General features: G+C 38.1%; 1 long non-coding RNA gene across 1 annotated transcript; it reads right to left on the reverse strand.

The window, feature by feature from the left end:
- Positions 1-545: 545 nt before the first annotated feature.
- Positions 546-1897, reverse strand: LOC109217329. Its single transcript, XR_002066616.1, has 3 exons — positions 1676-1897; positions 1485-1555; positions 546-1299 (listed from the first exon to the last, which is right to left on the reverse strand). It is a non-coding gene; the product is annotated as an uncharacterized LOC109217329 (long non-coding RNA).
- Between the last annotated feature and the right edge of the window lie 4594 nt (positions 1898-6491).

Consider the following 6491-nt stretch of genomic DNA (forward strand, 5'->3'; position numbering starts at 1 on the left):
CTACCTTGCATCATTATGACCAATGCAAGCTCTCAATCTCAAGATCACTTGCCTCCAACACCTGGATCTGCACATAAATGTGCAGAAGTGTAGTATGAGTACACCATGGTCGATACCCAATAAGCATGAAGACTAAACTTAGTGAAGTGGTGATGAGGTTAAAGTCATATGATACTCACTATTCAATAAACTATGCAATACATTAATAACTGGCAACAGAATATGTAAGGGAAACCAATATCAACCATCTCGTAGAAAATGTGATAATAACTCAATGGAGAAAAATCCAACTTTGTCAAAAAATCATCAAATATAAGTGGGAGGCATGTGATGGCATGTCAAATTCAACTAACACTCGTTAAAAATACAAGACGCAGTTTTAAGAAATATTTATGTGAACAAAATATCAACCCCGTTGCAACACATGAAAAACATCAAGAAAGACACCCTAAAATTATCAGATAATATTATCAACAATGCCACTTTATTGCGCCGCATCTGCAGACTCTAGCAATCACCACGTACGGAAGTACCAGGATCTGCACATAAAGTGCATAGTGTAGTATGAGTACAACCGACCCCATGTACTCAATAAGTAACAAACCTAGCCTTGGGTTGAAAGCATCAACGAACTCGAAAGAAAATCAATGTCCAACAATAATAATCAATAAAAAGCACATAAAATAATAATGACAGTAAAAGTAAATAGCTCAAAGATATCATGTTCAGCTCGTTCACAATTTCGAAAAATTAGACATGCTTTTTAAGTATAACAGTCAAAGCCCAATCTTTCTCCGAAATCAGTAAAATATGATCTTATCAAGGAAAACGTAACTTTCCAAACTTTCCAAACTTTCAATAACTAATAAGACGTTTCAGTTACTATCTAGCATGAGAAAAATATATCTCTATGCCTACATGTCAAATAGGGGTAGGCGCTCGGTACTTCGGTATTTAATAACTATGATTTGGTACTTCGGTATTCGGTATATTAATTGTGCATACCAAATACCGTACCAAAGTAGTTTGATTCGGTTCGGTTTTTTCTTATTTGGTTTGGTACGCTTTCTGTATCATACCAAAGTCTTTCAATATAACTATAATTAATTAACTACATCAATGTAGTCACTTCTCCTCAAATGTATAGCTAGAAAATAAATTATGTATTATCCTGTATATAGAATTTTGAACTATAGAGACCAATGTGAACTACTTGCCGTGATAACTGAAAAGAGAAAATGGAAAATTATGGAGCAAACGAAGGAAGTTTGTCGAATTCCCAAGTGACTCCTCCATCCTCTGCAATTACAAGACCAAATAACTAAAAAGACAAACCAGCAAAAACAGAGTATAAAATAAAAATTGTATAAATTGGAAACTAAATTCAAACAAATGATATGGCACATCGAAGGGGAGTGGGATGTTTGGAAAGCTGAATATGTTTTCCTTGATAATTGACACTAAATCTTCTCAAACAAATATACCCATAATGTATGAGGGGAAGTCCTCGAAGCTTGAACAGTACAGCTCTTGAGAAGCTTGAACAATGCTGTTACTACATTGGAAAAGCTTGAACAAACTTAATACCACATTACCAAACACATAAAATAGTAAACTACAGCAGATCAACTAAACATGAAACTCCTGCCAAACAACAAACTTAATACCACATTACCAAGCAAAGGAGTCGCCGCTCACCGAGGTCGTGAAGTCGCCGTTGCCCTTTGCTATTGTAGTCATGAATCAGCACCAACCAAGCAATGTTGCAATTTTTTAGAGAAGCCTAGGGTTAGAAAAATAGAAAAGGGAAAAAGGGTAAGCAGGTACTGCCCGTAAGTTATAAGTCTGCTTAAGCGCTAAGGATTAGGGAACTAGGGGGCTTGGGGTGTTGGGCTTAGGCTAGTTATTAGGGTGGAAAATAAAAATATAGTTGGACTTGGACTTAAATATTTTGGTATTTCGATATTCCGGTATACCAAACTATCAAAAACTCAATATCGTATACCGTACTGAAATACGGAAATATCGAAATTTTTGTACCGAAATACCGAAAAAACCGAAACCGAAATACCAAATTAATTCGGTTCGGTTCGGAATTCAGATGTTATGCCCACCCCTAATGTTAAATATACATGTAGAGTCAATAACATCACAACGAAGTCATCAAGTATACTCACACTCAGCACACTCACGATGCTTGCCACAAGTGCCCCTCACCATCACGCACACAACCACATTCAGTACTGTACAGGTTCCTGGCACAAATTCCCCTTACCAAAGCACATATAAAATTTTGTGCCTGCGCTTAGTGTGAATACCAGACTTTGGAGGTGCGGATCCTTGCCCAAGTGCTGATCAATACAAGCCAATAATCAATATAATTATTGTAACGTGCAACCCAATCTAAATATCAATCTCTTGCAGCGTGCAACTCGATCCAATATAAATCACAATACGGCTTTATGGCCCATCAATCATCAACTGCTCAAGTCTCAATGGCTAACGTCTCATCGAGCTCAGCCTAAATAGTATCAAATATAGAAGGCAATAATATCATGTGATATGACATATAAATAATGTTCGGAGACTGTGATATTACATGTGAATATAGAATTATGATGGAGAATATGACAACAATTAAGTAAACAGCTCAAAACAACAAGAATAGCCCTATCATGCCTCAAACAAATAAGTACATAGCCTAGACATGATTTCTAATACGAGTCACACCTCAAATGGTCATACAAGTATAGAAAACACGGATATAACGAGGCATGAAAACGAACAAGTCTTAGTAGCAGCCCAAAGTCTACTCAAATCATGAATACCTCGGTGTACGCACACACGTCCGTCATATAGCACATGCATCACCCCCAATATATCTCAAGTATCGTAGTCCGTAGGGATAATTACTCTCAAATTAAGTTTAGATATGTTACTTACCTCAAAACACGTGAACCAGTACTCTAAATAGCCCTCTCCGCACGAATCAACCTCTGAACGGCTCGAATCTAGTCAAAAATAACATAATAACATCAAATAATATCGTAGGAAATATCCCCAAATAATAAAGATTCATCCTTTATATAAATCAAAAAGTCAACCCTGGGCCTGCACCCCGAAACCCGATAAAACTTACAAAATTTCCAACACCTATTCGAGTATGAGACCAACCATACTAGTTTCATCCGATTCTGATCTCAAACCATCAAATTTCACTCTCCAAAATCACACTCAAAAATCATCAAATTTCACCTTTAATTCATATAAACTAGGTGTGATAGTCCATGTGTAATTAATATCTAACATCAAAATTAAGTAAACTTTACTTACCCCTTCAATTGCAGTGAAAAGTCTTCAAAAAATTGCCTCTAGCCGGGCTCCAGAACTCCAAATAATAAAAAATGACCAAACCCTCTAAGTCATATAGGTTGTCAAGTGATTCCGCATTTGCGGTCCAAATTACGGCATTTGCAGTAAAAATCTCGCATTTGCGAGTTCACTTAAAAAGCAATTTTGCTGCTTCTGCGGACACCAAGCCGCATCTACGGCTCCGCTCTTACGAACAAATGCCGTATCTGTGGACCTCCCCCTTGCCAAGCCATGCTCGCACCTAAGCCTCCCAGGCCGCTTCTGCGACCAAACACCCGCAGATGCGAAAAAACCAGAACTCGAAAATCTCAGCAATGCCAACTCAATCCAAATGATCCGAATTATATCTTAAACACACTCAAGGCCCCCGGGATCCCATCCAACCACACCAACCAATATTGAAACATAACATGACCTACTCGAGGTCTCAAATCACATATTAAAACTCTGAATCACATCCCAGTTCAAGCCTAAGGAATTAATGAACTTCCAACTTCCAAAAGTTATGTCGAACCATATCAAATCAACTCGGATTGACCTCAAATTTTGCTTACAAGTTCCAAATGACATAGCGGACCTATTGTAACTCCCAGAACCACAATACAAACCCGATATCAACAAAGTTAATTCCCAGCCAAACCTATGAACTTTTCAAACCTTCAACTTTCCAACTTCTGCCAAATAGAACCAATACATATGTAAAGCATTAAGTAGGGGGAATGAGGCTCAAATACACAAAATTATCGGTTGGGTTGTCACAAAACATACCATCGCAAATGCGAGGTCTGCAGCACCAGCAATCCCAATTCTTAGCAAATCAGCGTGAAACTCATCTTAAACTTACTCGAGCCCCTCGGGCTCCACTTCTAACATTTACACAAGTATATTAATATCATACAGGCTTGCTTAGAAGCTCAAATCATCAAAGTAATATCTAAAATTGAGAATCAAACACCAAAACTTAATGAATTTCTTAGTTCATACTTCAAAATTTTCACTTTTCCACATTAAGCGACAAAACGGCCTCGGGTCACCCAGGACCTTTATCAAATATGCATTCAAGTCCAAAATATCATACGAACATATCAGAATCATTAAAATATCACTCTTATGTCATTTACAAGTTCAAAAATTAAGTTTTATTTAAAAATTCACATTTAAACTTTCCGAAAATCAATACAGACCACGCACGGAAGTCATAAATCATCAAATAGTTCTATGAAAGGTCTCAAGAATAAAATGGGAGCTAGTATTCAAAACAACCAATCAGGTTGTAACGATCGAGCCGGTCGTTTTGAGAGTATTATCCCCGATTCCCTATATACTGCTTCCTCCATTTGATTTTATGCTTATGTGACTCACCGGGAGGATTTTTTTGGTTACGGAGTGAAATGGCACACTTAGTCCCTAAAATGGAAGCTTAAGTTCTAGGAATTTAACCGTAGTTTGAATTATGTGAAGACGACTCTGGAATGGAGTATTGTCATTTCAAATAGCTCCTTATTGTGATTTTGGTCTTAGAAGCGTGTCTGGATGTTGATTCGGAGGTCCGTAGGTCATTTCGGCGTTAATTGGCGAAAGTTGGAAAGTTGGATGAATTTTAGAAACTTTGACGGTGGAATTTTTGATATCGGGGTCGAATTTAAATTTTGAAAATTGGAACAGGTCCATAATGTCATTTATGACTTGTGAGAAAAATTTGAGGTCAATCGGACTTGATTTGATAGGTTTCGCCATCGAGTGTAGAAGTTTGAAGTTTTAAAGTTCATTAGGCTTGAATCAATGCGCAATTCATGTTTTTTAGCGTTATTTGATGGTGATTTAAAGGCTCGACTAAGTTTGTATCGTGTTTTAGGACTTGTTCGTATGTTTGGTTGAGGTCGCGTGGGCCTTGGGTTAATTTCGGGTGGTTAACGAATCAAATTGGAGTTGGGTTAGATTGTTGAAGCTTGGCAGTGACTGGTGCAATCGCACCTGCACACCTTGGGCCGCAGGTGCAGCGCCGCAGATGCGCCCCTTGAGCTGCAGAAGCATGATTGAGTCAGGCCAACTGGTATCGCAGGTTTGAAGGAAGAGCCGCATCTACGCGTCCACGAATGTGGGGGTGTGATTGCAGAAGCAGATGAGGCAGCATGGGTTATGGTTATAGAAGTAAAAGTCTCTCCGCAAGAGCGGGCTTGCACTAGTCCGCAGAAGTGGAATTTCTGGCCTTAAGTGGAATCCGCACCTGCGATGGATTTTCTGTAGGTGCGGCATCGAAGTGCGACTGGGAGCCCACAGATACGAAATCGCTAAGGTAAAAAAGGCCTAAATCGAGGGTTTGATTTCATTATCCATTGTTGGACCTAGAGAGCTCGGATTGAGGTGAAAATTTGGGGGATTTTAAGAGAAAACATTTGGGTAAGGATTTTTGACTTGTTTTTTTTATAAAAATCCATTAATTCATCGTTAATTTCATCATCTAATAAAGGATTTGGGTTGAGAAATTGGGGAAAAGGTGGAAGATCCTTAGGCCGAATTTTGGGATTTTAGTCGAGGTTTGGGTATCAGATTTGTGTAATTTTGGTACGGGTGGACTCGTTGTTAAATGGGTGTTCATATTTTGTGACTTTTACCCAATTTCAAGATGTGGGCCCGGGTCGACTTTTTTGGGCGATTTTCTAATTTCTTGTTAAAGTTTCATTTCATTAATTAGATTAGTTTCTTATAGTTATATTTATAGTATGAAATTTCTTTTGGCTAGATATGGGCCATTCGGAGTCGGAAAGTCGAGGAAAAGGCATTCTTACTGACTAATTGAGCTTGGTTTGAGGTAAGTGACTTGCCTAACCTTGTGTGGGGGAAACCCCCTTAGGATTTGGTACTATTGTAACAATTTGTGATATGTGAGTGTCATGTACATGAGGTGACGAGTGCGTGCACGGGCTAATTGTTGAAAATTTGGTTTTTACTGAATAGTAATCCGTTTATGTCTCAAATGAGTTATCCCAGCATGTGTAGTTATCATGTTTAGCCTAATATCGCATGTCTACGTTTTTTAAATGCTTACTTGAAATCTGTGTAGCATGCTTAGTTGAATTCCTATTTTTCCTTAATTTTTGGTATTTAGTCTTTAACTA

This window comes from Nicotiana attenuata, unplaced genomic scaffold, assembly GCF_001879085.1.
Source record: "Nicotiana attenuata strain UT unplaced genomic scaffold, NIATTr2, whole genome shotgun sequence".
In the NCBI taxonomy this organism is placed as follows: Eukaryota; Viridiplantae; Streptophyta; class Magnoliopsida; order Solanales; family Solanaceae; genus Nicotiana; species Nicotiana attenuata.